This window comes from Ovis aries, chromosome 16 (genome assembly GCF_016772045.2).
Source record: "Ovis aries strain OAR_USU_Benz2616 breed Rambouillet chromosome 16, ARS-UI_Ramb_v3.0, whole genome shotgun sequence".
Taxonomy (NCBI): Eukaryota; Metazoa; Chordata; class Mammalia; order Artiodactyla; family Bovidae; genus Ovis; species Ovis aries.
Window position 1 is genome coordinate 8,147,686 of NC_056069.1, and position 27,412 is coordinate 8,175,097.

At 42.4% G+C, this 27,412-nt stretch overlaps 1 protein-coding gene across 4 annotated transcripts in view; it reads right to left on the bottom strand.

Annotated features, from left to right (window-relative positions):
• ARHGEF28 (Rho guanine nucleotide exchange factor 28) overlaps positions 1 to 22,735 on the bottom strand; it is a 350,771-nt gene extending 328,036 nt beyond the window's left edge. For 2 of the 4 annotated variants that reach the window (XM_060400314.1, XM_060400312.1), the window contains exon 1: positions 22,004 to 22,142. The gene's annotated coding sequence lies outside the window, so the exon portion shown is untranslated. Of the gene's footprint in view, positions 1 to 1,940; positions 2,172 to 22,003; positions 22,143 to 22,610 lie in introns of those variants that run through there. The other 2 variants (XM_060400313.1, XM_060400315.1) reach the window with 2 other exon arrangements.
• Between the last annotated feature and the right edge of the window lie 4,677 nt (positions 22,736 to 27,412).

A 27,412-nucleotide genomic window follows, 5' to 3' on the forward strand; every position in this document is an offset into this window, starting at 1 on the left:
TTACCATCACTCTCCTATCATTGCTGATTCCAAATCAACTGTTTAAATGAGCTATTAAATAGTACTGCAGAGATTGGACACACAAACTGGACCCAAGATAAGCTTGAACAATGCCAAATCTTTGATTTTACTCTCAGAACCAACTTATGTACTATGTGCTGGGGACCAACTATATAACTGGGAGCTGTCTGAATTAAACTCCATGTTGAATACAATGTTTATTAAACAAGTCATTAAAATGCACTAATTTGAAGCTTTCATGGGTATTATTAAAATGCCACAGTGACTGCAAGAATTTTTTAGACAAAGTGAAGGGTTTTGTGGAGGAGAAGTAACATTAACAGTGTTTATAATTGCCAGTACATGATGACAGTAAAACCAGACTGAATAAGTTGATTTCTGAAGGAAAACAACTTCTTTATTGTCAGTTTCCTGGCCCAGTGGCCAGGGAGGAGGTGGGCATGACCACTGCCCACCCTGACGATGCCACTGAAACTAAAAAGATCCAAGAGGGCAGGATCAAGGCCAACAGGGCACAGATCAGAGTGGCAGAGCTGAACAAAAGCAAACAGATAAATCCTTGGGAGTGACGAAATCAGAAGTCACCTTCAAGTTCAAAACAGCACATTTAAAATGCCAAAAGGCTGCTGGAACGCACAAAAATTCTGGGAAGAGAGCACAGGTAATAAGAGGTCAGAACTCTGGTTGAGAATACTGTGCCTAGTTTAGAGCCTTCCCTCTAAGAAACAGCCATGAACTTAAGAGGTCATAATTGACCCACCAGATAGCATACTAGATTCTACGAGAAAAAGTTTATTAATTTCTAGTTTTCATCCTGGAAAGATGACAAGCCATGTAAACCAGATCCTCTACCCCAGACAAGTGTCTTACCTGAATTGCGACAAGTGAGAAAGATGAGATACTCAGTTTCACTGCGAAGACAAACCTGAAAACTTGCTGGATCAGCTGAATAGAGCAGAAGCTCTCCTGGTCCCTTTGACACATGGACAGGCTGCCTTCTCCCCTAAGCCTCCTGAGAGACATCATGCGCGAGCGGAGAGAGAGAGGAGTCCCACAGGCTGGGAGGGATCAATAAACAAACTGCTGGACCTAGCGCAGGTTGTTTAACCTCCCATATCTGCTTAGTTTCCTTATCTATAAAACAGAGGAGGTTGTTGAAGGGACTAAAGATAACACGCACAGGGCTCCAAGCAGAGCGCTGAACAAAGGGGAAGCAGTTACCACCTGGGTATCAGCATCGTCACTATCAAACTTCAAAGCAAATGACACAAAGAGGTCTTTCTAGAGCTGATGGAAATCTCAGCCCATTCTCCCTGTAATAGGGCCCTCAAATGCTGTAGGGCCTGCTTGGATGGTTGGATAAGCTTCATAAGTGTCATTTCTCCCGTTGTACCAAGACATAAACACAGTGGTTCTACCTATGGCCTATGACAATCACATACCTAACTAACTGTTGGGCAAATTTTTATTAAGTAATTCATCTTTCACAGCAGGAACATTATGTACCCTATCCTCACTCCCCCTCCCGAGATCCAGAAGTGAGGGGGTTTTCCCAATTGTGTTAAATAGCCAGTTCTTCCCATGCCATCTCAAGACTCTAGGATAACCAATGTATACTTAGCCCAAATCATCTCCAGGATGGAATCTCAATCGACAGTAATAACACAATTTTACAGCTGAACATGACTCCAAAAGCCAGATGAGACAAGCAAAAAAAAAAAAAAAAGTCTTTATCCTGTGGTTGCCTTTTTGTGACAATCACCAACTGAAGAGAGAGGAGTTTTTCTGTCATTGGCTTTGAAGGATTAGAAGAGACTAACGCTTGGGACCCCTAAAAAGTTCTTCACACGAGAGTGAGGCAGACATTTACAAATCACTTAGTATACATAGCCCCACCGATATACAAAAGAGGTACTCACAGTTCCTCTCCTGGTGGTAATTTATTTTTTCTGAATGGGAGGTTGTGGTCTCATAAAATGCCTCACTAATGCTTCTGCTCAAGTGGTTTTGCACTCTGGCTAAACAACAGAAGAAAAGAGAAACACTGGTTTTTGAGGGGGGTTGTGTTTTATTTTTGGCAACCTCTAGCACAGAACCCGGGATTCCTACTAGAACATGTACCTCACAGCCTCTTTTCTTACCCAACAGGCCTCATTGGGACTTTCCTCCCCTAATTTGAACTGGCTCATTTTCCTCTCATGTCACTGAATACAGAACTGTGTTAACAAAAAGACGCAGGACTGGGGTATTACCTACTGATCACGCTCACTGCTTTTCCACAAGTATATTCACAGAGTTATGCCATGGTAACTTTTCACAGAGCTACCATGCTTTAGGTTTTGATTTTATATCAATATATTATTTACACTTTACAAAGAATTTCCATCTGTAATTTCACTTGATTGGCAGACCACTCAGTTTTATCTGGGGCTTCACTAGTGGCTCAGATGGTAAAGAATCTGCCTGCAATGCAGGAGACCCAGGTTCCCTGGGTTGGGAAGATCCCCTGGAGAAGGAAATGGCAACCACTCCAGTATTCTTGCCTGGAGAGTTTCATGGACACAGAACCTGGTGGGCTATAGTCCATGGGGTTGCAGAGAGTCGGACACAAGTTAAGAGCAACTAACACTTAAAACTTTCAGTTTTATCTAGACAGCTGGCATCATCCCCATTCAGAGAGGGAACACAGACGTGTAAAACACTCTACTGAAGTTCAACTAGGTCTGCACTCCCAATCACAAGTTTAATTTTGCGACTGAGAACACCTGCATTTTACCCAAAAGTGGCCTGTTAATAAATTCTTAACTAGCTGACAGAATAATTCTTTTAAGCTTTTTTCTAATGTTAGCAGTGCAGAAGAAAGCTCCGCTTTGACCTCTGCTGGCTGAAGTGTTCTTTGGCACAGTAAATATCAAAGCAATGCCAAACTGATAGGTAAATGGCACTCTGACGCAAGCCATGTGAAATATACTTAATAAGGCTGTTTAACTTTCTTAAGGGGTTTTCATATTGTACATACAACTGTTTATATGTTGCTCAGAGAGTCACAGAAGGGAGCAGATGAGGGAATTGAGGATGGGGATAGAGGTCTTGCTTATGGGTTTGCGGCGAGGTTCCTGCCTGATCCCTGCCAGAGGAATGCATAGAAGAATGTGAGGAGTCCCAGTCCAGCTCACCTCACTCCTGTCACTCTGCATAATGTACTGCTAGTGTCCAAGCAGAATGTCCAACATTTTCAAGAGTGCTATTCACCATCCGTGCACCTGGCCTTAATCATACAGTGGTTTTGACACCTGTATTGATGCATTACAAAAATCAGACATTCGTTGTTAACATTTCTGAAACAGACTGGTCTGCCAATAAATGCCTTTCTTTTTCTACACAAATTTGTTATTCTGAAATAAAAGGGTACAAATGTGAAAAATTAACCTCCCTAGCATAGTTAAAAGCTTATACTAATGTGTCATAAGGACCATCTGTGATTGTATAAGTGACAACCTCGACAGGCATGCCTTCTTCAGATCTACTTACAGTCTTCAATGTTACATGGGATACACTATGAATTTCCATGCTTTTAATGTCTAGTGACATAAGACACTATCTATACCATGTAATCTCACACCACAAGAAAGGGAAGATTTCTGGTGGAAGAAACCACTGTTTTTTTATTTAAAAGAAGTTACCTACTGCATACTTAAAATGCAATAATTCTGCATCCAAAAAAGAAAAATAAGGGATTTAACCATAAACTTATCCTACCAAAGAAAGCAAGCAGTAAATCACAGAAATCACACACACAAAATATAAGGCATGCTATAAAATAGAATGCTGTGACTGATAACTCACTGATAAAAATACAATTTACAAGTGTTTTTATTAGGTAATAAAGTGTACATGAGTTTAGTTATGATGTTACCTATACATTTTTACTAGTCGAAAATCCCCTGACCCAAATATCCCAAGGCAAACACATGAATGGTCAACAGCTGCATAAGTTACCAACAAACATTCTGCTTTGCCCACATCCGCATAATTTCTTAATTTAGAAAAAGGAGATTTCTGCACCTACTTCCACCGGAAGATGCTACAAGCCAAGAAGGTCTGCTTCCCTTGGCGGGTTTGTGCTCCCAGCTGCAGACGACCCTGAACACCTCGGGGTTCTAAGCCCACACCTCCCCGAGAGCACTGCACACAGTGCCCAGTAAGTGTGGCCGGCACGACGCACCTCACTGCACAGCACCTTGCTTAAAACAGAGCCCCGGATCTTATTTTCCTAACTTGTTTTATTTCAAGGTACCTCAGGTTTGATGTTAAAAAAAAAAAAAAGGCATTCAATTGCATTATACATAGGAAATAAGAATTCCCTCTAATCTCTGCACAGATGACTGAACAATAGTTCACGCTCATCTGGCCTCAGACCCGGTCTGTCAACAGGTACGTCTTAACACCTCCTTGACAAAATTTTACACACTGGAGCCAAGAAGATTCGCTTACCAGACAGAAGCATCCTGGCTGAATCCTAGTCTCCAAAAGGGCTTCTCATTCTCTCTTCCCTGTAATAAGCTTCAAATTCAATAAGAACAAAAGGGCAGCAGCTACTCTAAAGAAGGGGGAAAAGGAACTGTAAAAGTATCAGCAGGGAAATCAACTACATATTTGGAATTCTACGGGAATAAGTTAACAAGAAGAAAGCAGGCACCTGGCAGGAAAAAATGTTAAGGAAATTATTGAGACATGATACACTTCCTGTCAAAACAACACATGAGGTGGTGATTCATTTGGTCAGTATCTTTTAAGCGCTATGTGACCTTCAATGCTCCGTAAGTTTAGTGATATTGAGTTGTGGCAACGAAGGCATTTATTTTTTAATTTCAAGTACTGAACTGTTCAAACAATGCTGGGCTCCAAAATAAAAGCCAGCATGTACTCAGGGTATCCACAGTGGTATTCTTTAATGTCACTAAGGAAAGATAAAGAACTACCATTTGCCTCCCCTAGTTTAAAACCGGTGGCCACGATGTAATTCAAATTGCGGGGTGCTTAGTCCTGCAGAGCTGTCGCCCAGCAACAGAAACATTAGAATCAATTCCCCCTTGATCCAACATTCAGAATTCTGTAAAATTGCTTCCATTCTCCAGTGTCTGTAGTTAGGAAAATAAAAAAGTGTTTGTCTGTATGTATGTGTGCATAGAGCTAGGTTTTTCTGTACAAATTTAAAATATAAAGTCATTATAAGCATATTGCCAAAACAAATTTAAATAAATACAAAATAGGACTTTTAGTTTGATAATAACCAATTTCTCCCCTGCTCCTTACCAGTTACTGTAAATGTTTGATAACAAACAATTTGAAAAGTTTAATTAGCAACAATTACATAAGTTTAATAAGAGTTTCAAAGTAAGTGTTGAGTTATGACATCTCAAAGATACTTCAATTATATTTATGAACTAAGTAAACAGATTTTCATTAAAATATCTATTTCTTAAATTCACTTGTTTTTATAACGTCACTGAAGCAGATACATATTTACAATACAGATGATGTTTAGAACACTATAACAATGAAACAAAGACTGGGCAATACTTTGACTCCCATTATACCAGGCACATCTCCCAGGCTGTTGAGAGCACCCTGCCCCTGCCATCTCCACATCATAACACACTCTCTCTCATGGCTGCTGATCTGACAGCACTGAGAGCTCCCAAAAGCTATTAATATTTCCAAGCCTCTTCTCTCTAAGCCTCCAGCACCCATACAAGCCTGCCTCGTAGTAATTACTAGCCAAGCTCAACTCAGTGAAGGTTCAAAACTCTAGCAGAGAATTCCAGCTTCTGGTTCAAGATGGTGGAGTAGAAGGGCATGGGCTTAGCTCCTCCTGCAAGAACACCAAAGCTGCAACGAGCTATTGAATAACCACCAACAGGAGGATGCTAGAACCCACCAAGAAAGAAACTCCACATCCAAAGACAAGAAGCAGCGAGACGGCAGGAGGGGTGCAATCCCGACAAAATCAAATCCCACACCCACCAGTGAGTGACCCACAAACTAGAGAACAACAATCATACCAAAGAAGTTCTCCCACTGTTGTGAAGGTTCTGAACCCCACGCCAGGCTTCCCAGCCTGGGGATTCAACAAAGGAATTGGCTATCCCCAGAGAATCTGACCTTGAAGGCCAGCAAGTCTGATTATAGAACTTCCACAGGCCTGGGAGAACCAGATTTCATTCTTGGAGGACACAAACAAAATCTTTCACACACCAAGACCCAGAGGAAAGGAACAGTGACCCCACAGGAGACCGAACCAAAACTACCTGCTAGTATTGGAGGGTCTGCTGTGGAGGCGTGGGTCAGCAGGGGCTCACCATAGGGACAGGGGCACTGGCAGCAGCAGTCTGGAAGGTCGCCCTTGGGGTAAACCCTCTTGGAGGGCACCATTAACCCTACCATAGCGTCCAAGGCTAGGTTACTTCAGGCCAAAAAACTACCAGGGAGGGAGCCCATCAGCACCCATCAGCAGATAATTGGATTAAAGCTTTACTAAGCAGGGTACTGCCCAACAGAGCAAGACCCAGTTTTTCCCACCACCAGTTCCTCCCATAAGGAAGATTACACAAGCCTCTTAGCCTCCTCCATAAGAGGGCAGACAGAAGAAGAAAGAAGAACCACAGTCCCCACAACAGCTAAAACAAAAACATTACAAAAAGTTAATCCAGGATGAAAAAGTAGAAAGTTATGTCCCAGATAAAGGGACACAATAAAACCCCAGAAAAAAAACTCAATGAAGTGGAGACAAGCAACCTTCCAGAAAAAGAATTCAGAATAATAATAGTGAAGATGAACCAGGATCTCAGAAAAACAATAGAAAAGATGCAAGAATTGTGTACCAAAGACCTAGAAGAACTAAAGAACAAACAAACAGAGATGACTACCACACTAGAAGGAGTCAGTAGCTGAATAACTGAAGCAGAAGAATGGATAAAGGACCTGGAGGACAGAATGGTGGAAATCACTACTGCAGAGCAGAATATGGAGAAAAGGATGAAGACAGTCTAAGAGACCTCTGGAACAACATTAAACACCCTAACATTCACATTGCAGGGGTCCCAGAAGGAGAGCAGAGAGAGAAAGGACCTGAGAAAATATTTGAAGAGATAATAGCTGAAAATTTCCAAAACATGGGACAGGAAATAGTCAACCAAGTCCAGGACACACAGATAATCCCAGGCAGGATAAACCCAAGGAGGAACACACCAAGATACGTAGTAATCAAACTGACAAAAACTAAAGAGGAAGATTAAATATTAAAATCGACAAGGGAAAAACTGTGGGGCCCTAAATGGGAAACCTTAAAAAAGAAGGGCTAGCTTTGTGGTTTAGAGCTAAGATGGCGCCTGGCAGAAGAGATAGGGGCGTGGTCTATGTTACAGTTTTTGATTGGCTCTCTTGATTTCCGTGCACATGGACAGCACCTGATCACCATAGACTCCTATTACAATGAAGGCGCATGAAGATTTGACCTTTAACATGATTGGTGCAACTATTGCATATTACGATTTGACCCTTAACGTGATTGGTGCAACTATAGAAAGTCCCTCGCAAAACCCCCTGCTTGCCTATATAAACCAAGAGTTTGTGGCAATAAAGCGGAACTGCTTAGAGGGAACCGTTGTTGCCCCTGATTGTCTCTAGCTGGCCAAGGGGCTGGGTTGGCGGATAGCAGGCTCACCTCTCCTCGGGACCCCTCGGCTTTGCTGAGGGAAGTTCCACTGCCTCTCTCTTTCTGCGGAGCGTCCCCCACAGAAAACAACAAACAACATACAAGGGGACTCGCATCAGGCTATCAGCTGATTTCTCAACAGAATCTCTACAAGCCAGAAGGGAATGGCATGATCTATATAAAGTGACGAAAGGGAAAAACCTACAACCAAGAAGATTACTCAGCAAGACTCTCCTTCCCATTTGGTGGAGAAATCAAAAGCTTTCCAGACAAGCAAGAGTTAAGAGAATTCAGCACCACCAAACCAGCTTTACAACATCTGCTAAAGGAAATTCTCTAGGTGGGAAACACAAGAGAAGGAAAAGACCTACAGAAAATAAACCCAAAACAATTTTTTAAAATGATGATAGGATCATACATATCAATAACTACTTTAAATGTAAATGCATTAAATGCACCAACCAAAAGAGAAAGGTTGGCTGGGCAGATGAAAACGTGCGCACGTATGCACTTCCACTTACCACATCGCTCTGCTTGGCCGCCTAAATTGTATGTTATTATTTTATATGCTCAGGTTAATCATGTTCCCATTATAGCTTGCAATTGTAATTATCTTTTATTTTTCATCTGGCTATTGATTGTGAAAGCAGATAAACATCTTTCACTATTGTGATTATGTAACTATTACTCAGTATCATTGTTTCATGATTGGTCAACAGAAAAATAACAGAACTCTCTATCAGTGAAACTAGGATTTAATAGGAAAAAAAAATAACTCTTAACAGAACTCTTAAACTCCCTGAGGTAGAAAAGCTTTGGAAAGAACTCCTGGATAAATGTTTAGAGCCCCTATATCCAGTAAGTAAAATCCCAAACAGAAAAATGCCCAGTGTCCAAATCACCAGTACAATAAGATATATTTATCTTGAGGTGCCATGCCTTAAAATGGCACCTTTTCATGAGTACAGTTTTGCTTTCTTTAATATTACTAATCAAGAGCCACATTAAATACCAGAGGTTTTATAAATTTGCTATACCTTTCGAAAAAAAAAGGGATTTCACTTACTTGATTTTACAAGTTTAAAACAAAGTGGAGGGAAGTGGGGAAGCAGGGGAGGAGAAAGAGAAAGAGCCATTATAAGTGTTATTTTAGCTAAAAATTGGCATTTTTAAAAAAATGCCATGATTATCAGTGCATATTCTCCACCTATCCTAAATGGAGTTAGGGACATTAACTCCTTTTGCTAAAATGAAATTAATACCCATTTTCAGTCACGTATGGATTCAATTAAAAATAATTACTACATTATTACTGGCTGATTCCACCTCACTGCTCATGAAGTATTCAGATAACAATAACATGAGCTGCCATCACAGGGAAATCTCAGGCTATGAGCAACCATTTCTCCCTGTAAAGATGCAACCCTGAAGTAGCTTCTTCAAACCCAGTTTCCTGAACGATTCAGATGTTGCCACTCAAGTGTCTGAAAGTGCTCTAGGAACCAAGCAATCAGCTAGTAATCTAAGGGAGGCTTAAAACACCATCCTTACCTCCAGAGAAGCACAGAACTGAAGAGATAGGATGTGCCATAGAAAAGGGGTAGGCCCAACTCCTCAGGTTTCAAATGAGGTCACTAGGGCCAGGAGAGGTGGCATGACTCCCCCAGTAGGTCGGTGGCAATGCTAAGATTTCAATAGAAATTCTGCTTCTGCTTCAGTCTTTGCTATCCCCAGGCTATTTTTTTTAAATGTTTCTTTTACACAGAATCTACCATCATTTTCAAATAAAAGGCACAAAACACCAGCAATCATGTCCAACTCCCACTAAAAAAAATTCTTAAATTGATATCCAGACATCTTGTCTATGTCTATTAATTTCTGCAGCTACTTGTACATAAAGATGCCATACAGCCAATAAACAAAGTTTCCTACTATGAAGGTGAAACAAGAAATGCTTATTCTATTTTTAATTTTAAGAAAAACCAACAAACCAATATCTAAATTCTATTTGGCGTTTCTTTCAAAATGAAAGTTTCCTTAACCTGTCCATAGTAAATTTGAATTTTCCCTAGCTCAGCTCCATTTTTGTAAGTAAACCAAGTCAAAAGCTAATTTGGGACTTTCTATAGATATGAAAGTAATCTAGTGTTCATTTTTATTGCAAAACAACCTAATTTAACTATATGTAAAATCTATTTCACCTCAACTTAGAAGTTTTTACTAAAAGGCCCCAAATCAAAAGCCATGAGACCTTTGCCTCATAATTTCTGTCCCATAGAATCTAAGTAAAGAACAAAGAACAACTTGAATTCCCATGACTGATTTTAAAGATTTTTGACATTGTGTTTTATATTCAATTAGCAGGCTATCAACATTTCTGGTTATTAAATGGGAGAAGAAAAATACATATGTATTTTATATAACAACTTTGACATGAATGATACCATTTGAGAGAAATGCTTCTATTTTATTCCCCCTAAGAATGCATCCATTTAAAACTTAATAAAGCGCGGACGATAGGTTTTGTGTATTGCCCCTTACAGCCAAGAATAGTGAGTGGCCCGCAGGAAACTGGCTAAGTCTTTAAGGGCTGGGATAACGGGTATAAAAACAACTTCCAGAAATTCATCACTGAGAACTTCTGACAAGTTGCAAAGCTGGTGATTTGATAAAAGGTAACAATGAAGAGTTAAATGAGCCATTTCTTATACACGAATTTATATACTAATACACAGTAGGATCGAACCCACATCTCCTACACAATACATCTCCTGCATTGCAGACAGATTCTTTACAGCTGAGCTAGCAGGGAAGCCCATCCAAATGTTATTATCAATCAGTGAAATCACTACCTAAAGAAATCACCATGGTTCAAAGAAGTAACCCAAGACCTCCCATTTGGAGAGGAGATGGATTTGGTGGCCATATAGAGAGATGATTATGTTCAAGGAGCTCAAGACTAAAGCCAGGCCTCCCAGTTCCCAGCATTGTGCTGTTTTCCATTCAGATGATAAAAATAATTGCCTTGCTTTTATCCTCCTCCCTGCCTCTTTTCCAGCACAGATAATGAAGACAGCATGCTCTTAAGAGCTGTGTCAGACAGACTAAAGGCCCAAATAACATGAGGTTGCCAAAGAAACTAAAGATAATCAGATTTTTATTTCAATTTCTTTAAGGCAGAACATCAAGGAAGGAATAGCTAGATCTTCTTAGGACTGGTGATGTAGTGTAGATGAATGATAAGGAGAACTCCTCTACAGCAACTGAGATTTTGTCTCCTCTTGGAGGAAGAAAACCTTCCACTTGAAGAGGACAGAAAGAACTTCTGTAAGTGGGAAAGTCGATCCTAAGAGGACACCCAGAGGTGCTGAACAAGTTGCTGCCTCTGGACAGGGTCAAGATGGGAAAGAACCCAATGAGATTTTCTAATCATAATCTACCAAGAACTGTGGACAACGACAGGATTCAAACATAGGAGACAGCCAATTTTCAAAAAAGCCAATCCTAGTGACCTATGTGGGAAAAGAATCTAAAAAACAGTGGATATATGTGTAACAGATTCACTCTACTCTATACCTGAAACTAACACAACTTTGTAAAGCAACCATACTCCAATAAAAATTTTTCCAAAACACGAAAACTAGCGACAGAAGGAGCTTCAAACTCATAAGCAAGATTCTAGGGTAGATTAAAAAGCTGGTGTCTGAGTACCTCAGAGGAAGCAGTAGCTACCTGGAGCCAGTGTAAGTTCTGTAAGAATAAGTCACGTGAGACTAACCCCACTCCACTACTGTTACTGCTGAGTCACTTCAGTCGTGTCCGACTCTGTGCGACCCCATAGACGGCAGCCCACCAGGCTCCCCCGTCCCTGGGATTCTCCAGGCAAGAACACTGGAGTGGGTTGCCATTTCCTTCTCCAATGCACGAAAGTGAAAAGTCAAAGTGAAGTCGCTCAGTTGTGTCCGACCCTCAGGGACCCCATGGACTGCAGCCCACCAGGCTTCTCCATCCATGGGATTTTCCAGGCAAGAGTACTGGAGTGGGGTGCCATTGCCCACTCCACTATGTGGTCGCCAAATTGGTAATTCCATATAGCAGATGTACAGTAGATTTGGTTGAAATAGCATATATCCTTCCTTATGACAGGATGGAGAATTAAGAATCAGATGCTAGTGCAAACAGGAATAAGTCTCTGAACAACTTTACCTAAACTTGATAAACATTAATCTGAAATAAAGTGTGTGTGTGCGAGTGTGCTCAGTCCTGTCCAACTCTTTGCGACCCTATTGATTGTAGCCCACCAGGCTCCTCTTGTCCATGGGATTCACCAGGCAATCCTGGAGTGGGTTGCCATTTCCTCCTCCAGGGGATCTTCCCAACCCAGGCATTGAACCTAGGTCTCCTGAATTGCAGGCAGATTCTTTACCAATGAGCCACAGGGGAAGCCCTGTGTATGGAAACATCAAATTGTTCTGCCCTTGACCTCAGACTAGGCAACAAATTTATTCCTTAAAACACTGAAGAAATGCATATCCAATCTGTGGATAACTTGGAATAAAAAAGGGTTGTGAATGATTAATGTATAGATAAACAATCTAAAAGACTCTGAAAGGCTGGAACAGACGGTCACATACAGGAGATTTAGATAAATATTAAGTTTTATTCATGGGACTAAGAAGCCAAGCGTACACATCCATGAATGAAGAGATGTGACTCAGCAGCAACATGTGTAAAAACAAACTTAGTTATTTTGAGATGACTGACCATCAAGAGTCAGCAATCTTGTTTTAGAAGGACTATGGATGGAAAGCCACTGTTAAGAGAAATTATTCTATCCCAGGTTCTGTGCTAAGCATTTTTAACAACCCTATTTAAGAAAAATAGGTAAAAACAGACTAAAAGTTCAGATGACTTACCCAACACAAGGCAGAAAGTAACAGCTGAAGAGTCTCCCTACTTTCATAATCTACAGCTGGCAATCTTAACCATGAGGCTTCAGTGCTTCCTGGGGCAGGGAGGGATGTTGGGGAGGGAAGGGGGATCTCAGCAAGGGTTAGAATGATTCTACTTACCATGAGTCAGCATTTAAGAACAACATAGCAAACTGGTATATGTTCACTATTCAAGGTAGTGAGATGATTCAAAATCATGTCACTTAACAAGGGTTGAAAGATTTACCAACTTAAATAGGCTTTAAGGTAGGGTGTGTAATTAGTTTTTAAAAATGTAAGATAGCCCACCTACAAACCATTCAAAAATGTAAGGTTTCCAAAGATAGCCCACCTACAAACCAATGAAAACAGCCCCAGGAAAGCTCTACACTACACAGCAGCAGCAGAAACCCTGTGGAGCTCAAAAACAGAGGATGACAGCATAGAAAAGCCTTGGAAGCATTTGTCTGCATCACTCCATCCCTCAGTCCAGAGCAACTTGGTGCCAAGAAGGATCCCCTTGGAGGGATTTCACTCCACAAATAAAGGGACAGTAGGAGAACCCTGGTAGGCCTCCTCATCAATTCACAAAGGATGACAGTTAGGAAAATCAAAAGAACTATGAAACAATCAGAAGGCAATTAACAAAATGTCAAGTGTGTCCTTTGCTGTCAATAACTAAATTACTCTAAATGTAAATGGTTTAAATTAAAAGACGAAGAGTAGTTGAATGGACAAGAACTCAAGACCCAAGTATATGCTTCCTACAAGAAACTCACTTAAACTTTAAGGTCTCTCATTGGCTAAAAGTGAAAGGATAGGAAAAGACATCCATGCAAATAGAAACTAAAAGAAAGGGGTACCTATACTTATGAGACAAAATAAACTTTAAGAGAAAAGTTGTTACAAGGGACAAATAAGGCCATTATATAATAATGAGGTCAGTTCATCAAGAGGATACACAATTATAATTATATGCATGCTGGCGGCTCCGATGGTAAAGAATCGGCCCACAGTGCGGGAGACTGGGTTCAGTCCCTGGATCAGGAAGATTTCCTGGAGAAGAGAATGGCAACCCACTCCAGTATCCTTGCCTGGAGAATCCCATGGACAGAGGAGCCTGGAGGGCTACAGTCCACGTGGTCGCAAAGAGTTGGACACAACTGAAGTGACTTAACACACACAACAAATCTGAAGGCAGAAACAGCAATGCAAGCGTAGAGGACTTCACAATAGACAGATTATCCAGATAGAAAATCAAGAAGGAAATAAATAACTTAAACAATACCTTCAGTCAAATGTACCTAACAAACATACAAAACGTTCCATTCAACAGCAGAAGAATACACATACTTCTTACGCACACACATATCCTCCAGGAGAGTATTTTGGGTACAAAATTAGTCTTAACAAATTTTAAGAAGATGAAAGCCATATAAAATATCTTTTCAACCACAATGATTAAAGCTAGGAGTCAATAACAGGAAGAATGTCAGAATAAAAATCAGATGTGTGGAAATTAAATTACACTTCTAAAAAACCAACTGGTCAAAGAAGAACTCAAGTAATCCAAAAATCTTGAGATTAAAAATAGAAACACAATATACCAAAACTTATGGGATGTAACAAAGACAGTTCTAAGAGGGAAGTTTATAGTGCTTAACACTTAAATGAATGAAAAAAGAAACATAAATAAATCAATAAATGTGTTAACAAATGAAGAAAAAATATTTAACAAAAGTTCAACATCCTTTAATAAGAATTCAACAAATTGGGTATAGAAGAAACATACCTCAACATAATAAAGGCCATATATAACAAACTCAACAGTGAAAAGATAGAAAGCTTTCCCTCTAAGATCAGGAATAAGACAGGATGCCCTCTCTTATCATTTCCAGTCAACACAGTACAGAAGTTCTAGTCACAGCAATTAGACAAGAAGAATTAAAAGGCATTCCAGTGGGAAAGGAAGAAATAAAAATGTTTCTTTGAAGATGACATGATCTTACATAGAAAATCCTCAGTACTCCACCAAAAAAACTGTTAGATCTAATAAATGAAGTCAGTAAAATCACAAAACACAAAATCAACATACAAAAATATGTACACTAATTAACCATCTGGAGAATAAAGAAAATAATGCCATTTACAGCAGCATCAAAAAACAGGAAGATACTTAGGAATAAATTTAACAAAAGAAGTGAAATATCTATACATCAAAAACTGTAAGACACTGAAGATACTGAAGACAAATGGAAAGATACTCGTGTTCATGAATCAGAGGAATTAACACTGTTTAAATGCCCATACTGCCCAAAGCCATCTACAGATTCAATGTAATCCCTGTCAAAACTCCAATTATTTTTCAGAAAAATAGAAAACAATTGTCCTCAAATGTGTATGGAGCCATAAAAGACTGGACAATGCAATCTTAAGAAGAACAAGGTTGGAGGCATCACACTTCCTGACTGCATATTATATACAAAGCTATCAATATAGTATGGTACTGACATAAAAACAGACACAGAGATCAGTGAAACAGAATTGAAAGCCCAGAAATAAATCCATGCCTGTATGGTCAATATTTAACAATGAAACCAAAAATACCCATTGGGGAAAAGATACTCTTCAATAAACGATGCTGGGAAAACCAGACATTCATATGCAAAAGAATAAAATTGGACCACTATCCTATACCACTCCCAAAAATTAACTTGAAGTGGATTAAAGACTTGTAAGACCTGAAACCGTAAGACTCCTAGAAGAAAACATGGCGGGGGAGCTCCTTAACATCAGCCTTGGCAATGATTTTTGGACATGACACCGGAAGAACAAGGAACAAACGCAAAACATCAACAAGCGGGACCATATCAAACGAAAGCTTCTGCGCAACAGAAGAAACCATCAACAAAATGAAAAGGCAACCTACAGAATGGGAGAGAATATATGTCAACCGTATATCTAACACAGGGTTAATATCCAAAATATATAAGGGACCTCATACAACTCAGTAGCAAAACAAAATCTTACTTTTCAAATGGGTAGGGGCTTCCCTGGTGGTCCAGTGGTTTAATATTCCAAAGCAAGGGGCACATGTTCAATCCCTGATCAGGGAATTAAGATCCCACATGACACACCATGCAGTCAAATGATTAAATAAAACAAAACAAACAAAATGGGCAGAGAACCTACATCGATATTTTAACAAAGACAACACACAGTATCAGTGACTACAGTTTAAAAAATATGATACTGTATACCGGAAAGGTGCTGAGAGTAGATCTTGAGTGTTCTCATCATAGGAAAGGTTAACTATGTGAGGTGATGGATGTGTTGATCATCTTGATCCTGGTAATTGTTCCACAATGTACATGTATATCAAATCATGTTGCACAATTTGCAAATAATTAAGTATCTAAAGTTGAGGGAAGAAAAAGACAGACTGGGGTATCTGTGGTTATTAGTCCCCCATTACTGAAAGTATTCAAGGACAATAATCAAATGGTCAACCATTTGGAGGTATGCTATACATGGGGATTGTTCACTTGCTAGAAACTAGAGAAAAACCTTTCACATTTCCTTCAGTCTTAAGACTATAACTCTGAATAAGAATTTCATTCATTTCCCCAGACAGAACCATACTGCTGCTGCTAAGTCCCTTCAGTCGTGTCCAACTCTGTGAGACCCCATAAACAGCAGCCCACCAGGCTCCTCTGTCCCTGGGATTCTCCAGGCAAGAATGCTGGAGTGGGTTGCCATTTCCTTCTCCAATACATGAGAGTGAAAAGTCAAAGTGAAGTCGCTCAGTCGTGTCCGACTCTTCACGACCCCATGGACTGCAGCCTACCAGGCTCCTCCACCCATGGGATTTTCCAGGCAAGAGTACTGGAGTGGGGTGCCATCGCCTTCTCCGAGACAGAACATACAGTTACCTAAAAGAGGCCTGAGTAGCCTCTCATTTATATCTGAGAAGGACCAGCTATCCAACTTCTTGAGCAACATTCTCCTTCCCTCCCCTGCATCTCAATATTTTCCAATGCAATCCACACCCGATACAAAGGAAAACATCACCATTAGCATCTGTAGGGATGCTGTAAATTAGGGCTTGATGTAACAGTGGAATTACTAACCAACCATCCAGTATATGTATATTCTGCTTGGAGACCCTACCAAGTAGCCTAAATCAGCATTCTTGCCATAAATCGGCTTACATTCAAGTTGGAAAATTGATAATTCAGTCAACAGTGCCAGAGATGGTGGCTTAAGCTTGCTTTGAGGACTGCAAGAGACGTCAGCTAGAAAGAAAAAGGGAACAAAGGAACAAAGTCAAAGAAGTTAGGAAATACAGGGCTTGTTCCACAGGCAGTTACTAGTCCTGGCTAATGGGAGCAGAGTCCGCGAGACCAGGCAGAGGGGACATATGACTTGCCGACCGTTTAAAAGGAATGCCATGAAAATCACCCTTTCCTGGATTCTTTCAGCTGCAGAAAGCCAGACACTAAAGGTTAAGGCAGTAGCTAGCAAACCCTTTTATAAGTAACTATTGTCACCTTTTTAAAAAGATGACGCTGGCCCCAAGGTAAACGATTCTGACCCCAGGTGATTCCAACAAACAGCCAGGCTTCGAATCCTGGGCTAGAGACTCAACTAACCCATAATCTCATTAATCACTGAGCACCCCATAGTTTTTTAAACTAACACCTGGCCACATAGCAAACCAGGACTCTGGTGGAGCAAGAAAAAGGACCAGGCACAGACAATAAACAACAGTCATTAGTAACAAATTTGCCCCAGAAGGACTTGCCTGAACCATTCAGCCCAACAAAAACTTCCTCAATAGTTAGAAGTCCTTAAGAGATTGCCTTTGCTCCAAACCCTTCTAGTTTACAGCATCCTGCCAAGGCCATTGGTCTGTATATCAGATGTGAAAATGTTTTAATCATGAAATACAGAAATAATCAGCTCACTTGTTTTTCACCTTCTCAGCTCTACCCCGCCCTCTTCCACAAGGAGTGGGGTTTTCCACAGAAGAAAGGGAGCAGGATGGTCTATGACCCACAGGCATGGGCTCCAGACTTTCACGTCTGAAATCCCTCTGGACTAAGTCCAGAAAGATAACTCAGTCATTTCAACCTGATGACTGTCTGGTGAGCAAGGTGAGGTAAGTTAATAGTATTATTTCATAATCCCTTCAAATGCTTCCTGACCGCCCGCTGCAGGTGCAGGCGACAGTACATCCTGGCTGTGCTGCCCAAGACAGCAAAAGCTGAATTGACATTCGCCCTCCTCACCTTCAAATTTCAGGGCTGTATCGAACGTTCGAAACAGCAGGTCCTTAGAGACCATCAAGTCTACCCGTTCCTCTTTGACCAGATGAGGAAGCTGAGACCCACAGAGGGGTTATACTTGCCCAAGGTTACACAGCTGAGAGGTCACAGACACAGTCTCCATTCCTTCCCTGGACTCCCAGCCTAGGGCGCTTCCCCCTGAAACCACACAGACATCTCACTGCGTTCTGAAACCTGGAGAACATGCTCAAGCTCCCTTTCTTTTCAATGTCTATTTTCCATTTGTTATAAATCTAACCATCATTTTCTGACACCTAATCTCTGCCAGGCACTACTAGAAGTGCTCTCTGCAAATTAACTCATTGAATTCCTCCAGCAACCCTAGAGGGCAGGTTACAATGATTATCCCCATTTCACAGATGTGAAACCTGAGGTAGAGAGAGGCAACAGAGTCAGGTCCATCTCATGAGACAGACTGGCCCCAGAGTGCCCACTCTTAGCCACTTGGTGATAATTTATGAAGGATAATTGCTTTTAAATTATAAAACAATGGAAGAGGTGCAAGCATTGAAAAGGGCACCAGTGTATGATAATAAATCTAAGAGTTAAACCATACATTGTGTTAATATATACAGTTAGTTCATGATTTTTTTAAGGGATTGTGTGTCTGAGAGAAATATAGAAAGCATATTAACATTTTGAGCATTTTTAAAGGTAAAATGACCATAGGCACAACAGTCAAAGTCTGCCACTTGAAACAGACCGTGTTATCTGAACACTGGTTCTACTCATGCTACTATGTGAAGTGAAGGTGTCGCCCACCTTCTATGCTGACCTTCATTCATTCTCGGCTATGAGGCACTCCTTTTACATCAACCCTCTCCAGAAATCAAACCTCAAAATAACAAGTTGAGGATTAAAATAAGAGACTGCACCTCTGAAGATTACATTTTTTATAAAAATGTCCAAAATCAAGATCACTGGAACAAATGCCCAATATTCAATTATGTTTTCACTCTCCCTCATACTAAAAATGATGTCAAATCTCATTACCTTGGTTATCCAGGAGAAGAAGTCCAGGAGCAATCTTGGTAGAAACAAGGAAATTACAATTATGCCCAAGATCAAATTTCAAGGGAAAAACTGCAGTTAAGCTAAGAAGATGCACTATCACAGAAAAAAGTTACCTGACATTTTATCAGCCAAAAGTCTTCGTGTTGAGTGTGGAGAAGCCCACTGAAAATGCAACAGATCCTAAGAATTCTAAAATCAGGAAAGTATTGCCTTAGATATGAACCCCACTGTACAGAGAATCAAAGCAGAAAGCAGAACGAGGCATATGGTAGGTCCTCAAATATTTGTCAAATACATACAAAAAAATGTTCACCAAAAAAGAAAAACATGATAGAGACTGACAGAATGCAAAATAGCAAGTGACACTGCTTAGAGGTTTTAAGAACTTTTAAATACCAAGATGATAGCGAAAGAACTAAGGATTATATAGACCGGACAAAAATGGCAGAGTACCATTCAATCAGGGCAAAATGCTCTGTGGTCTAGTACCTGACCTGTACTTCTTAAGAAAAATAACTCTAAGTCCAGCCTGGCCTAAGGGAGGGATCTGGACTCAAGCCCTACAACGTGGCATAATATTTGCAGTACAACTCTAACATGGCAAAATTCCCTGAATTTGGTGCACTTCCAATATAACACTGTTTTTAATTTAGAACTCTCAACAGGAGTTGCTGGGCTTGACCCATCTCTTCATAACAAATTCAAGGTCCCACTAAAGCAACATAAATACAGATGCAATTAAACAAAAACTACATAAACCAGGTCTGCCATATCTGATCAGTAAATTAAAGCATAATAAAATTACAGTTGGCCTGGCAGTTTGAGAGTACTCTGGATTCTATGCAGTACCATTCTAGCCATATTCCAATTGCAAGGGGTTTTCCGACATTTATACCATAAATCTTTTTTCTGGGGAGTCACACTTGGTCATAAACTCTGGCTGAATGTGAAGTTAGGGCTTAAGTATCAGTATAGGGGCTACCAATTCTGTACAGAATCCTTAATATAGAAGTAATATTATAGTCCTTTATGTTTTAATACCTCTTTAGAACACATGTCCTTTTCTCATATACCAAAGGAGGTCACGTAACAGAGCTCACCTGAAATTCCTGCGAAATTTAAGTCTGAGCCACAACAGTAGTTTCTTATAAAAGCACAATGAGAAAATATTTCAAACTCTTCTGCAGTCCTCACATGATTAAGCAAACAAACCAAAAAAAGGTGTGAAACACAAGTGAGGAACCTGATGAAATTTCATAGAGCCTTAGTTACCAACTACTGTTTTCCTCTCTACCTTTAAGTGTTTCTAAACTGCTTAGAGGACAGGAGAGGTGCTTCAAAGGAAAGTCTAACGACACACCTGTTACATAACCTGTTCTTGGTTGACCAGGTTATGTGGCTTTGATAAGGAAGAAAACATAATCAAAAGCAGGACAAACACTAATTCTCTGTTCTGCCTTCTCACATTAGCCAGGGCATCCACCGGAGTCACATGCCCAATAGCCAGCTCTGCGCCTCAGTTTCTCTAGTCACTAACCATGAGGTCTGATGCTATCCAAATTCCTACTGGATCAAAGTTAATGAGCACAACAATCACACAGAAAGTCCACAAAGGAACATTAAACTGAAATGCTATGTAGTGTAAGAAAAAAGCCAAAGGTTTTTGCAGTAGTCATTTGTTTTCCTCCATAGGAGTCAGCTTGGCCATAAATCAGGATAAGGTAAATACCTATGTGCTTTAAGAATGTGCATATAAAAACTCAAGACAGATAAATTTAAAAGCTTCCCAGGTAAAGCTGTCACTGCTTGGAGTATCCTGTTCAAAGATCAACCCACAGGACCCAAGAGAACAGGTCTTTGATTTTTTGTTGTGAAAAAAAGGACTTCAATTCCCCTGACATCTTCAAGGCCTAGAACACAAGACTGCAAAGCTTTAGAAAACCTGGAGCCCCATGGGACCCCAAATGATCAGTTCTTTCTAAACATCTTACATTTTTGCCTATTGGTGGGGGTCTGCTGATAAAACCTTTTTAACTCTGGGTCTGCAGCGGTCTGTTGCTACCCAGGCAGGGGTCAAGAAGGGAGACGCTGGGCAAACACAGATGTTGCTGCCAGCTGAAACCAAGGAGGGGGGCAGAGGCTGCTATGGGTTCCTAGGGAGGCAGATGGATACTCTCCTGGAAATCTAATTGGTGTCTGGGAAACGAGAGCTGGGTTTCCAAGGCGGCCTGAGCACCCAGCTTCTACAGAGCCCTTCATAGGCGAGGAAGCCTCCTTGGCGCCAGCACAGGACGTCATCATGCCCCACCGCGGAAAATTCCCAACATTAGGAACGTTAGGGGACCACCACGCACACCCCAGGTTCCCAGTGGAAAAGAGACCCACAAAACACTCCTATGGAAGTCCAACGGAATTCTGGCCGCCTCTCCTAACCAGGATAACTATAGATACCTTTTAAAGCACACTTATATTTCCACGCGAAAGAAACGTTGGCGCTTATGTCCTGAGCGGAATTCCGCTCGCTCTGCTGCTCTCCGGGGACCCGCCGCGCACCCCTCACCCCGGAGCCAGGCACTGATGGGAGGGGCGATCCCAGCTTTGGAGGCTCTCCCTTCTCCACCGCAGGAAGACCGCTGATTTCCCCGGCACCCGAACGACAGAGACCCGGCTTCCACCCACCCATTCCCGGTCCCCGGAGCGGGGCCGGCAGGGGGCGAGAGGGGCCGCGCGGCCGGGGGACCCCGCGCTCCGCCGCCGCCGCGCCGCCTCTGCACTTGTTGCAGTCCCCGAGGGGCCGGGAGGCGGCGGCCATCCTCCGCGCCGCTGAGCCCGCGGCAGCACCTCTTCCCACCCCGGAGACCCCGGACCCTGGAGAAAGGAGCTCCGCGACGGCGAACTCAGGTGAGGCGGACAAACTTTTCCGCCCCGAGGGCCCGGGGGACGCGAGGATGGAGCCCCCGAAGAGCACTTACCCGGAGCTGCAGCCCCGCAGCCTCCGGCGCCCGAGCGAGGCGCTGCCCCCGCGCCCAGCCCGCGGGCGCCCGGAACGCGCCGCCCGAGCCGGGGAGGCTCTCCCCAAGCGGCCCACGCCCGGCGGCTGCGGCGCGGCCCGGCCAGCGCGAGGGGGCGGAGCCGAGGCCGCGCTCCGGGGCCGGGCTGGCTGCGCCCGCCGCCGAGGACGCCCCGCTCGCTCCGCGCCTGCCGGCTGCCGCTGGATCCGGCATCACATGGCCCGGCCCGCCCGCCGCCGCGCCCGACGCCGGCTCCAGGAGGAAACCTGAAGCTGCCGTACCGCGCGGGCTCCGCCGGCCCCCTCCCGCCGCCGCCGGCCGCTCGCCTGGGCCTCCCTCCCCCGGCCCCCAGCACCAAGACCGGGAGAGGCTGCGGGACCGCGGGCGCGAGGTTGCGCCCAGATGGCGGCACCCGCGCGCCCGGGATCCTACCGGAGTCAGGGGCCGGCTGCCCGCTCCTGAAAGGAGATGTGCAGGGCCCGAGGAAGGCCCAGGCTGCTCTCGGCCGGCCCAGGCTGCCCTCGCCAAAAGCCACCACCGTTGTGACTGAACGTGCTCCAGTTCTTACCTAAACATCAGTAGACGCCTCTTGTTTCTCGAGGCTCACGATCCTTCAGCCCAGAGCTTCAGCAGCTGTGTGATTCTCTGCGTGTTCACGCCCGCAAGGGGCTCATTAGAAGTCATCATAATTCTGACCAGTGCAAATTCGATGCATGAAACAGGGCACCCAAAGCTGGTGCTCTGGGACAACCCAGAGGGATGGGATGGGGAGGGAGGGGGGAGGGGGGTTCAGGATGGGCGGACATATGTACACCCGTGGCTGATTCATGTCGATGTATGGCAAAAACCACCATAATGTTGTAAAGTAATTAGTCTCCAATTAAAATAAAAATTAACTTTTTAAAAAAGAATCAACAAAAAAAAATTAAAATCAGAACTTTAAAAAAGAAATCATCATAATTCAAAAGCATGAAAACCCTGTTACTTACCATGAACAGCAATATAAGAGGGAATCCCTTACCATCCACAGTGCTTTTCTAGTTAGAACTGAGCACAACCCCAAGCAGAGAAGCCTCTCCATCAGCCAGGCCTTCCTAAAAGTGATGTCAGATAATGATAGCAGCTTTAAAGACAAAAGTACCCATTTGATCTTTCTCATAATTAGATAGTGAAGGACAGGGAAGCCCAGCATGCTGCAATCCATGGGATCGAAAAGAGTCTAACTCGACTTACCATCTAAACAACAACCCATTTGGTTTTTCTCATAATTACCTTGAGTCTCTGTTTTGGTTTTCCTATAAAGACCTGTCAGAACCAGACAGAACCAGGACAGGGGAATAGGCCAAAGAAACTGTATACCAAGACACCCCTTCACCAGCTGTCACCAACACCCCTCCCAGGCAATGGTCAATTTCACCTCCCTGTCTGTTCTCACCTTGCCCAGGCCACCTTGCGGATAGGGCAGCCAGAGCCAGAGGGCAAAGCTGAAGAGGAGAGCAAGAAAACCCTGCCTTGCGTCGGAAGTCGCAAAGGTCCAGCCTTTTGCCTTGATAAAGGGGCCGCACCCTGTCATTGCACACCAGACTCCATGCTACAATCCCAGCTCCTATTTCACAGATCTGGGACCCCAAGGCCTGGCCTCAGGCATGGCCTTTTAAAGACAAGTAAGTTTCTGCCCATTGCCAGGTCTTCAAAGTACTCGACAAAAAATAAAAACAATAATATTCTTTTCAAAACTAAAACATACTTCCAACCGTTAATGTCTACTGGAGTTGAGATGAACCAACACACTGGACAAAAATGGTTTTCAATCCATAGTGAGCAAAAGCTTGGATGGATTAGTGGCCTTACTTGTTATGCTCCTTTCTATATCACCTCAGTTCAGTTCAGTCACTCAGTCATGTCCAACTCTTTGCAACCCTATGAACCAGGCCTCCCTGTCCATCACTAACTCCTGGAGTTTACCTAAAGTCATATCCATTGAGTCAGTGATGCCATCCAACCATTTCATCCTATGTCATCCCCTTCTCCTCCTGCCCTCAATCTTTCCCAGCATCAGGGTCTTTTCAAATGAGTCAGCTCTTCGCATCAGGTGGCCAAAGTATTGGAGGTTGAGCTTCAACATCAGTCCTTCCAATGAACACCCAGGACTGATCTCCTTTAAGATGGACTGGTTGGATCTCCCTGAAGTCCAAAGGACTCTCAAGAGTCTTCTGCAACACCACAGTTCAAAAGCATCAATTCTTTGGCACTCAGCTTTCTTTATAGTCCAGCTCTCACATCCATACATGACTACTGGAAAAACCATAGCCTTGACTAGACGGACCTTTGTTGACAAGGTAATGTCTCTGCTTTTTAATATGCTGTCTAGGTTGGTCATAACTTTCCTTCCAAGGAGTAAGCATCTTTTAATTTCATGGCTGCAATCACCATCTGCAGTGATTTTGGAGCCCAAAAATATAAAGTCAGCCACTGTTTCCATTGTTTCCCCATCTATTTGCCAGGAAGTGATGGGACAGGATGCCATAATCTTAGTTTTCTGAATGTTGAACTGTAAGCCAACTTTTCGCTCTTCTCTTTCACTTTCATCAAGAAGCTCTTTAGTTCTTCTTCACTTTCTGCCATAAGGGTGGTGTCATCTGCACATCTGAGGGTACTGATATTTCTCTCAGCAATCTTGATTACAGCTTGTGCTTCATCCAGCCCAGCGTTTCTCATGATGTACTCTGCATAGAAGTTAAATAAGCAGGGTGACAATATACAGCCTTGACGTACTCCTTTTCCTATTTGGAACCAGTCTGTTGTTCCATGTCCAGTTCTAACTGTTCCTTCCTGACCTGCATAGAGGTTTCTCAAGAGGCAGGTCAGGTGGTCTGTATTCCCATCTCTTTCAGAATTTTCCACAGTTTATTGTGATCCACACAGTCCAAGGCTTTGGCATAGTCAATAAAGCAGAAATAGATGTTTTTCTGGAACTCTCTTGCTTTCTCAATGATCCAGTGGATGTTGGCAATTTGATCTCTGGTTCCTCTGCCTTTTCTAAAACCAGCTTGAACATCTGGAAGTTCACAGTTCACATATTGCTAAAGCCTGGCTTGGAGAATTTTGAGCATTACTTTACTAGTGTGTGCTGCTGCTGCTGCTAAGTCGCTTCAGTCGTGTCCGACTCTGTGCGACCCCATAGACAGCAGCCCACCAGGCTCCCCCGTCCCTGGGATTCTCCAGGCAAGAACACTGGAGTGGGTTGCCATTTCCTTCTCCAGGAATGCATGAAAGTGAAAAGTGAAAGTGAAGTCACTCAGTCATGTCCGACTCTTAGCAACCCCATAGACTGCAGCCCACCAGGCTCCTCCACCCGTGGGATCTTCCAGGCAAGAGTACTAGAGTGGGTTGCCATTGCCTTCTCCAACTAGCGTGTGAGATGAGTACAATTATGCAGTAGTCTGAGCATTCTTTGGCTTTGCCTTTCTTAGGGATTGGAGGGAAAACTGACCTTTTCCGGTCCTGTGGCCACTGCAGAGGTTTCCAAATTTGCTGACATATTGAGTGCAGCACTTTCACAGCACCATCTTTTAGGATTTGAAATAGCTCAACTGGAATTCCATCACCTCCACTAGCTTTGTTCATAGTGATGCTTCCTAAGGGCCACTTAACTTCACATTCCAGAATGTCTGGCTCTAGGTGAGTGATTACACCGTCATGATTATCTGGGTCATGAACCTTTTTTGTACAGTTCTTCTGTGTATTCTTGCCACCTCTTCTACATCACTAGCACTGTGCATTTTCTTCTTTCTTTCTCCCCTCTCCTTTTCTTCAGTACTTCTGTCAGAGAGAAGAAAATAAGAAAGTGTGGGAGGAGGACCAACTATTATTAGGAGTTACCCCCAAACCCCTTCTCCACTAAAAGGAAACAAACAAGCAAAAGTAGTGTTTGTGGAACCCTCAGCGCCTGAGGACATATAATCATGCTATCTGCAGTTTTCTTGTCTTCTATCAAGCTCTGAGCTTGATCAATATTTAAATAAGTACCTGGCTTTCAACTTCTCTTGCTTCAAATATTAAGCAAAGTGTACTCCAGCACCTTAAAAGAAGCCTGTGAATGTATGGAGCCGGAAACTATCAATTGTGTAAATAGTCCCTGTGTCTGATTGATTTTGTTGCTCCAGATATAGGTCACTCAGGACACTGAGATTGTGCTAAGCTTGGCTAGGATGGCATTTGTTTGGAATTCAAAGACTATTCTCTGGCCCCAGAGAAGGGACATTCAGCCAACAAGAAAACAGGTTGGTAATTCAGTTGGGAAAATTCTTGCTGGGACAGTGAGTATTAGGCCCGTGTCCCAGCTCAACTCTGTCTTCTCTAGCTATTCAGTCCCCATTCATCCTTACAGACTTCAGTCAGAGCTCGTCCATAAATCCTCTCTTCGTTTTCTGGTTTCTGCCAGCCTCTGAACTTTGGCAAAGTTCAGCACCTGATTGCAGTTTAGCACCTGATTCTATTCACTGTCATGTGTTGGACGATTACAGTTATTTATCCTCTTCGCTTGTCATTTCAAGGGCAAAGACTATCTCTTACCCTAGCAAGCTCTCAAGTCCTAACACAGGGCACCTCTGGAGTATTTAATATTTGTTTTTTTAAAGTGAACTATCATATTAGTTATTCAGGTTGGAAAAATATACATCATAATTTTCAAACTTTTCTTTAATGGAATATAACCACTCCAAATTCTATTAGCTACTTAATTCTTTCCTGCTCTTCATTCTATTTCCTTTGCCAGTAATTCTCAAAGATTGACTAACATTGTAAATCTAATGTTTGGACATAGCAGTTGGGAAATTTTCAATGTTTCCTAAATAAAAGCATGATACTAGAAGACTGTAGATTTGGGGTCGGGGGGGACAAGTTTTGGAACTAGAAATAAGATGAGCTTAGGAAGAGTTAACCTTTCTAAGTCTCCATTTCCTCAACTGTTAAATGAGCATATAAATAGAATTTATTATCGTTGTGAAGATTAAATGACTGAAGGTGATTATGGGACATTTAATAAGGATGCAGGAAATGGTGGCAATTAATATTTCAGGGTATGGAATATTAGGATAACACTTCAGAGCTTTGAGAATTAATAGAGCATGTCAGACTCTGATGTAAGAAACTAGTTCTGGATTATACACTTGATTGCTCAGACTGAGAAGGTTTCGGGAAACACAGAGAAAAGAAGCCAAACTGATCAAAACCGGGGGAAAAATCTTGTGGGGAATGTCTCACAGTTTTCATTCTGGCTACACATTAGCATCACCTTAGAAGCTTTAAAAGTAAGACCTTGATTCCCACAATCCTACCCTATACCAATTATTTCAGAATCTCTAGGGG